We start from the raw sequence: 9,709 nt of genomic DNA, 5'->3' as shown, positions 1-9,709 counted from the left end.
CAAAACCATAAAAAAGCTAACAGATGGAAATGCCACAACTAACATGTGGTTGTATTGAGAAATCTTTATTTTTAAGACGACCAGAACAGTTGCTTCTTCGCATTCAAACAGCCTTGGCATTACGATGACTTTTTATATTTACAAAGATAAAAGATTGACAAGGACACACACACACAAACACACACACACACACACACACACACACACACACATACACACACACACACACACACACACACACACACACATACACAGAGAGATGGGGGAGGGAGGGAGAGTGCAGATCATTAAGAGAACCCCCCGTCCACTACAGAACACCCCAAATATAAACACACCAACACAGACACAAACGCACACAAAGAGTCACACACACACACACACACACACACACACACACACACACACACACACACACACACACACACACACACACACACACACAAAGCCCTGCTGTCATGGTGACCACAGTTTCCTCCACATCCATGTTGCGGTACGTTCCTGCCAGTCAGGTGTGGGCAGGTTGGCGAGGGGCTGTCACTGGAGACACGTGGGGCAGTCTCCACTCCGAGCCAGCTGCTCGCTCAGTCTGGCTCACTGAGATATATGTTCACACTATACATGGCTATCTACAGCTTAGTCTTTTGTGAAGGACTGTGACTCTCAAACTAAGAGGCAAAACTGCACTGGCTGTTTGTGCTGCAGCCTTGGGGGTTACTTGGCCTTTGGGAACCATCCTAGTGCCGACTGTCCTGGAACTCTCTTGGCCGAGAGAGTGGGGAAGTAACTTGGGCAAGACACGCTCCACTATAATCAAATTCTAGTCCAGATAGTCGGGACAGCAGTTTCCTCCTTTGCTGTTATGATAGTCATAGTCGGACACGACTGACTGTCATATATATGAACTTATGTCTGTGCGTCTGGCTCCGCCACTGAGCGATTACTGCCGTCAGTAGGGGGTTTACTAGGCAGTGTTCTGCGTAAAGGTTTGGATCACAACTGGCACCTCAGAACACCAATGAAATGATTCAGCAGTGTAGGCCCTTCTCTGGTGTGTGTCCGCCACGTGACACAACATCGATACCTCCCTTACCTGTGAACTGCCGGCGTTGGGACTGCGGCGGACGAACCTGGGTGGGGCCGTGTATGGGGGGTGGGGGTGGGAGTGGGGGAATGGGGGGTGGGGTATGATGAGCGGGTTAGGGGTAATGGCACCGAAAAGGTGTGGATGATGGGGCAGCACGAAATAAAGGAGGTAATGTAGGCGAGTCAAGAGCACAAAGACTAAGAAAAGGTGGTAAGGTGACTAATTCAGTGTGCTTAGAAATATGGTAAACAGCCCCCAAACACTTCAGAACAAACATGGCGGGGCGGGGGGGTGGGGTGGGGGGGATAAATCTGCATGGAAGAGCGGCAGGTGATGATCGAAGTCCGTTTCACTCATCAATATCTATCTGGGGAGCTGCGATGCGTAACGAGCTGCATGCCATCCCGGGCAGCGGAGACACGCTCCATTGGTTGTTCATGGACTTGTAGACAGTGACAGAACTGGGGTCTGTCGGCAGCCCACTGTTAATGGTCTGGCAGCGTTCGAAAGATCGGCTAATGTGCCTCTGCTGCAGCCCCTGATTGATTTTCTTTGTGCGCATGTGCACACACGCGCACATATATATACTTTCATACACCACACACACACACACACATGCACACACACGCACACACACACGTGCGCACACACACACACACACATACACTACTCGCACGCGCACACACATACTTTCATACACCACACACACACACACACACACACAAATACACACACACACACACATACACCTACACACAGATAATGAAATTTATAACCATCCTGCTCCTGATAATTAACATTACATTAATGCTCCTCTAACACACCAAGAAAGGAAAGATGCAGTCTATTCCATTTCAAATAAGAAAACTTCGGTGGGAATTGATGCAATTTCTAATGAAATGATTAAGCATCTACCAGATAAATGGATGAACATTCTTCTTAATATATTCAAACGATGTTGGGACACTGATGTTCTCCCTAAAATCTGGAAGGAATCAATAATAGTTCCAATCCACAAACAAGGCGAACCAAAACCACACATTGGCAGTTACAGACCTATAGCACTCACTTCTCATGTCTGTAAGTTGCTAGAAAAAAGTAATATTAAACAGACTCGTATACTACTGTGAAAAGAATAATGTCATCACTGTAAATCAAGCAGGTTAAAAAAAAAAAAGAAGATCTACAGTTGATCATTTAATGAAATTAACCACTCAGGTTAAACACAAATTTGCGAGACGAAAATGTTTGCTTGCAACTTTTTTCGACATTACTAAAGCCTATGACCAAGTGCGGCATTCACGTCTAATGTTAAAACTGAAGACGATTGGATTATCGGGACATACGTATAACTTTATAAAAGACTTCTTAGAAAACAGAAAAATTCAGGCTAAAATAGGGAATACGTATTCATCTACACGAACAATGCAGACAGGTATTCCTCAGGGCTCTGTAATTGCTCCAATATTGTTCAACATTCTAATGAATGATCTACCAAAAAAACTAACAAAGAATGTTGTAATGGTTCAATACGCTGACGATATATGCATGTGGATGAAAGTTACAATCAAAAAGAATACGCCTGCCCGATATATGAATTACACAAAAAAGCTATATCAAAATGAATTAAACACTAGCAAATAATATGAGCGAGAATGGTCTGCAAATATCAACCGTAAAAACACACTTGATGCTTTTTAATAATGAATCAAGTCCAGCAACATTGCCTTCCTTTAAGATTTACGATAACACCCTGGAATATAGAAAAGTAGTTAAATTCCTTGGAGTACACCTTACATCAAAATTAACTTGGAATCATCATATCGATTACATTTTAACAAAGGCCAGGAAAACATTAAACTTCTTGAAAATAGTATGCAAACATCCATGGAGCCAGGACATATTCATTCTACTACACCTTTGCACATCACTTGTTCGGTCAAAACTTATATATGCACAAGAAGTATACTTCAGTGCACCGAAATATTTATTGAAAACACTTCAAAGCATAGACAGCAGAGCATATAAACTGGCACTTGGCTTACCAGTCCATGCATCCAGTAAGAAAACGTACAGTGCAGCGGGAGTATTACCATTAGAGGATTAAAGGGAACTTGCGTGCAGTAAATTTGTCTTGAGAAGTTTAACGGACGAAAATGATTTGGAATCAGAAATAACTCTCAAATCCGACCGCGATTTTCCAAAGAGAGCTAGATCTATATCTTCTCATACCACACTGGGAACATACACGTCAAGTATTTTAACAAATTCCGGCGTGAATAAAACCCCACTTTTTTTTCTCTCAATGCCTGATAAGCGCGTTGGGTTACGCTACTGGTCAGGCATCTGCTTAGCAGATGTGGTGAAGCGTAAATGGATTTGTCCGAACGCTGTGACGCCGGTTTGAGTAACCGAATCGAACCGAACTCTACGGTGCATCGACGGTTTGAAATTTTGTATCTGTTGATCCACATCTGGCGATGTAGTATTCATCAGAAAACAAACAATCGGTAAAAAAAGGAAGAAATCTAGAAGATAATTGTCATGGTCTCAGCCCTTTTCACTCAGATGATGGTCAGGGTCTTAGTCCTTTTCACTCAGGTAATGGTCAGGGTCTTAGTCCTTTTAACTAAGGTAATGGTCAGGTCTCAGTCCTTTTCACTCAGGTAATGGTCAGGTCTTAGTCCTTTTAACTAAGGTAATGGTCAGGTCTCAGTCCTTTTCACTCAGGTAATGGTCAGGTCTCAGTCCTTTTCACTCAGGTAATGGTCAGGTCTTAGTCCTTTTCACTCAGGTAATGGTCAGGTCTCAATCCTTTTCACTCAGATAATGGTCAGGTCTTAGTGTTTTCACTCAGGTAATGGTCAGGGTCTTAGTCCTTTTCACTCGGATAATGGTCAGGGTCTTAGTCCTTTTCACTCAGATAATGGTCAGGTCTTAGTCCTTTTCACTCAGGTAATGGTCAGGGTCTTAGTCCTTTTCACTCGGATAATGGTCAGGGTCTTAGTCCTTTCCACTCAGGTAATGGTCAGGTCTTAGTCCTTTTCACTCAGATGATGGTCAGGTCTTAGTCCTTTTCACTCAGATAATGGTCAGGTCTTAGTCCTTTTCACTCAGATGATGGTCAGGTCTTAGTCCTTTTCACTCAGATGATGGTCAGGTCTTAGTCCTTTTCACTCAGGTAATGGTCAGGGTCTTAGTCCTTTTCACTCAGGTAATGGTCAGGTCTTAGTCCTTTTCACTCAGATGATGGTCAGGTCTTAGTCCTTTTCACTCAGGTAATGGTCAGGGTCTTAGTCCTTTCCACTCAGGTAATGGTCAGGTCTTAGTCCTTTTCACTCAGATGATGGTCAGGTCTTAGTCCTTTTCACTCAGATAATGGTCAGGTCTTAGTCCTTTTCACTCAGATGATGGTCAGGTCTTAGTCCTTTTCACTCAGATAATGGTCAGGTCTTAGTCCTTTTCACTCAGATGATGGTCAGGTCTCAGTCCTTTTCACTCAGGTAATGGTCAGGTCTTAGTCCTTTTCACTCGGATAATGGTCAGGGTCTTAGTCCTTTTCACTCAGATAATGGTCAGGTCTTAGTCCTTTTCACTCAGGTAATGGTCAGGGTCTTAGTCCTTTTCACTCGGATAATGGTCAGGGTCTTAGTCCTTTCCACTCAGGTAATGGTCAGGTCTTAGTCCTTTTCACTCAGATGATGGTCAGGTCTTAGTCCTTTTCACTCAGATAATGGTCAGGTCTTAGTCCTTTTCACTCAGATGATGGTCAGGTCTCAGTCCTGTTCACTCGGATAATGGTCAGGGTCTTAGTCCTTTCCACTCAGGTAATGGTCAGGTCTTAGTCCTTTTCACTCAGATGATGGTCAGGTCTTAGTCCTTTTCACTCAGATAATGGTCAGGTCTTAGTCCTTTTCACTCAGATGATGGTCAGGTCTCAGTCCTGTTCACTCAGGTAATGGTCAGGTCTTAGTCCTTTTCACTCAGATAATGGTCAGGTCTTAGTCCTTTTCACTCAGATAATGGTCAGGTCTTAGTCCTTTTCACTCAGATGATGGTCAGGTCTCAGTCCTTTTCACTCAGGTAATGGTCAGGTCTTAGTCCTTTTCACTCAGATAATGGTCAGGTCTTAGTCTTTTTCACTCAGATAATGGTCAGGTCTTAGTCCTTTTCACTCAGATGATGGTCAGGTCTCAGTCCTTTTCACTCAGGTAATGGTCAGGTCTTAGTCCTTTTCACTCAGATAATGGTCAGGTCTCAGTCCTTTTCACTCAGATGATGGTCAGGGTCTCAGTCCTTTTCACTCATTACATCAGCATTCGCTCTGCATGACAAGTCCACGAACCATGAAAGCCACTCAGCAGAGACACGGTCCATTGCGTGCTGACAGGCACCCACCTCATGATTGATACTGGCGACATTTCTCCGCAGTCATAATGTATCATGTTTGATTAAAGGTTCGGATGGAAGCAAAGACCGTATAAATTATAGACGGTCTTAGATGGAAGGGAGCGAGGTGAGGGAAGGGTTCTTTTTTTCCTCTCTTAAGGATTAATGAAAAGGTCGCGAATGTTGTCATTTTGTTCCCAGCTGAATCGATAGCCTCTGCTTTGTGTAGAGAAGCTGTTTCACAATTAAAAACGTGAAAGAAAATGGGAATATGGGATTTACGTATTACTTACATCAGTTCGATGATGAAATTGGAATATATCACATGTTTACATGTCAGCTGTTTCACATTTTTTATGTATAAACATACGCCCCCTCTCCCCCACGCAAACACACACACACACGCACACGCACGCACACACACACATGTACATGCACACGCAGGAGAAGAAGCTGATAAAAATCAGTTATAATAGTTTGAAGGTCAACAGATTTGTAGACAACACAAATACGATGAAAGGACAGAGATAATTATGTCTTTAAAGAAAGAGTGATGAACTATCATAATAATCCCTTTCTCCCTTACTTCCATCTGCGAATAACTTGACCTTAATTCACTTAAGGGGAAAAGTTAACAAACCGTTCATATCCAGTCGTTAGTGTCTTTCTTGTTTGCTCCATTGGCTGCCACGCTGTGTAACCTGTCTGCATGCCACAGACACCGGGGACACGCCCCATTGTCTGTCATAGATATCCAGACTGTCGCCCTCGTTTCAAAGCCTGACAGTACACGTGCTGTCCGTACACAGCCCTTTGCTGACACCCTCGTTTTAGAGACTGGCTCACAAGACTGGACTTTCAAGACTTCGCCACAAACCGAAATAAAAGCAAAGCAATTGTCATATCGAATTCGAGAAATCCTAAACGAGTTATATGCATCTGATGTAAATAAAAATATTATGTTGACATTTTCTTTTACGAATTCCAGAATTCGGCTTCTTCTGCTTGCGTCAAATCAGACTTCATCGTTTTTGGCAACAGAAAACAAACAAACAAACAAACAAACAAAAAAACCCTCAACAAATCAACGGACAACTTATCGTGACCTTTTTGATCCTTTGGGGAAATCCTGTCCCAACCAAATTGCAGGAGTGGAATTTTGTTTAAAGTCCCATCACACATATTGGTGACTGTAGACATTTTGTTAATGGTTTAATTACCACATTTGAATGTTATCATTTGAAAGGCAGGGAAAGGCGGGGGGTGAATGATGAGTAGGGGGAAAGGAGGGGAGGGGTGAATGATGAGAAGAGGGAAGGGAGGGGGGTGAATGATGAGTAGGGGGAAAGGAGGGGGGTGAATAATGAGTAGGGGGATAGGAGGGGGTGAATGATGAGAAGGGGGAAAGGAGGGGGGTGAATGATGAGTAGGGGGATAGGAGGGGGGTGAATGATGAGAAGGGGGAAAGGAGGGGAGGTGAATGATGAGTAGGGGGAAAGGAGGGGAGGTGAATGATGAGTAGGTGGAAAGGAGGGGAGGTGAATGATGAGTAGGGGGATAGGAGGGGGGTGAATGATGAGTAGGGGGAAAGGAGGGGAGGTGAATGATGAGTAGGGGGAAAGGAGGGTGGTGGTGGTGAATGATGAGTAGGGGGATAGGAGGGGGGTGAATGATGAGTAGGGGAAAGGAGGGTGGTGAATGATGAGTAGGGGGATAGGAGGGGAGGTGAATGATGAGTAGGGGGATAGGAGGGGGGTGAATGATGAGAAGGGGGAAAGGAGGGGAGGTGAATGATGAGTAGGGGGATAGGAGGGGGTGAATGATGAGTAGGGGGAAAGGAGGGGAGGTGAATGATGAGTAGGGGGATAGGAGGGGGGTGAATGATGAGTAGGGGGATAGGAGGGGGTGAATGATGAGTAGGGGGAAAGGAGGGGAGGTGAATGATGAGTAGGGGGATAGGAGGGGGGTGAATGATGAGTAGGGGGATAGGAGGGGGGTGAATGATGAGTAGGGGGAAAGGAGGGGAGGTGAATGATGAGTAGGGGGATAGGAGGGGGGTGAATGATGAGTAGGGGGATAGGAGGGGGGTGAATGATGAGTAGGGGGAAAGGAGGGGAGGTGAATGATGAGTAGGGGGATAGGAGGGGGGTGAATGATGAGTAGGGGGAAAGGAGGGGGGTGAATGATGAGTAGGGGGATAGGAGGGGGTGAATGATGAGAAGGGGGAAAGGAGGGGAGGTGAATGATGAGTAGGGGGATAGGAGGGGGGTGAATGATGAGAAGGGGGAAAGGAGGGGAGGGGTGAATGATGAGAAGGGGGATAGGAGGGGGGTGAATGATGAGAAGGGGGAAAGGAGGGGGGTGAATGATGAGTAGGGGGAAAGGAGGGGGGGTGAATGATGAGTAGGGGGATAGGAGGGGGGTGAATGATGAGAAGGGGGAAAGGAGGGGGGTGAATGATGAGTAGGGGGAAAGGAGGGGGGTGAATGATGAGTAGGGTGAAGCCGGGTAGAAAGCGGGTGGAATCAAAAGAGGAGGAGGATTTTGTTTAATGTCCCGTCACCTATCGGTGATTGAAGACATTTTAGAGTGTCAATGTATACATCTAAATGTTATCGCTTAGAAGAGGAGGGGTAGGAATGATGAATTGGTGGAAACCGGGTAAACTGGGAGTGGGGTGGGGCGGGGATGGGGGTTGAAATTTGAAATAAAGATCTAAATACAATTACAGAAAATTACTTAATGGACTTCGTAAAAGAGAAGTGGTCAATCCAACAAGCAAAACAACTGACAATGAATGCCAAAAAAACAAACAAAAAAAAAACACCAAAAAAACACAACCCCCTCACCCCCCAGAAGTATCAACGATAATGAAAGATGAATATTTCAAATGAACACTTAAGTATAATTAAAGAAAAAACGGACATTATTAAATAAAGCGAAGTCGTTTGTTCAACAAGAGAAACAACTGATTCCCGCACCCCACTCCCCACTCCCTACCATGGCAGGTGATGATGGATTTAAGGACTGTGGAGAAGTGGCGCCAGTGTCCTTCCTTCACGAGCATGGTGCCTGAAACAGGACGTGACCAGTCGGCCGTGAACGGCTCACCATCTGTCACTGTCCGCAGAGCCATTAGCACCCAATGGACCGTAGCCATGTCGAGTGGCTGTCACGGTTCCCAGACTCGTCACGCGGGGCGGCTGCGGATCTAGTGAGTGAAAAGGACTGAGACACTGATCACTGCCTCCCACGTTTTCTTCTCCGTCTTGGTTTTTAGTTCTGCTTATTTATCTTTTTTTTTAGTTATCTGTTCTGTCTTTAACCACTGGGTCAACAGAAATAACCCACAAGCTGTGTGTCTGTGTGAGAAAGAGAGAGAGGGAGGGAGGGGGATGGAGAGAGGGAGGGGGGAAAGGGAGGGAGGGAGGGAGAAAGAGGCAGAGATAGATTATAGAGAAAGAGAGAGAGAGGGAGGGAGGAAGGGAGAGGCAGAGATAGATTATAGAGAAGGAGAGAGAAAGAGAGGGAGGGAGGGAGGGAGGGAGAGGCAGAGTTCATGTAGATATAGAGAGAGAGGGAGGGAGGGAGAGGCAGAGACAGAGAAAGACAGAGAGAAAGAGAGAGAGAGAGAGAGAGAGAGAGGCAGAGATAGAGAGAGAGAGAGGAAGGGACGGAGGGAGAGGCAGAGATAGATAGATAGATAGATAAATAGACAGATAGAGAGAGAGAGGGAGGTTGGGGGTGGGGGGGGAGGCAGTTTGCAGATGTACATGTCAGTCTGGAAGTAGTTGGTTGAATGGCTGTCTGTCTGTCTCTGTGGACATGCACGCATACGTTTGTGTACATGTGTGCGATGAAGAAAATCAATCAGGGGCTGCAGCAGAGGCACATTAGCCGATCTTTCGAACGCTGCCAGACCATTAACAGTGGGCTGCCGACAGACCCCAGTTCTGTCACTGTCTACAAGTCCATGAACAACCAATGGAGCGTGTCTCCGCTGCCCGTGATGGCATGCAGCTCGTTACGCATCGCAGCTCCCCAGATAGATATTGATGAGTGAAACGGACTTCGATCATCACCCGCCGCTCTTCCATGCAGATTTATCCCGCCCCCCCCCCCCCTTTTTTTTCATGTTTGTTCTGAAGTGTTTGGGGGCTGTTTACCATATTTCCAAGCGCACTAAATTAGTTACCTAACCACCTCCTCTTAATCTTCCTAATCTTAACTCGTCTA

This window comes from Babylonia areolata, chromosome 3 (genome assembly GCF_041734735.1).
Source record: "Babylonia areolata isolate BAREFJ2019XMU chromosome 3, ASM4173473v1, whole genome shotgun sequence".
In the NCBI taxonomy this organism is placed as follows: Eukaryota; Metazoa; Mollusca; class Gastropoda; order Neogastropoda; family Buccinidae; genus Babylonia; species Babylonia areolata.
This window is presented reverse-complemented; position numbering follows the sequence as displayed.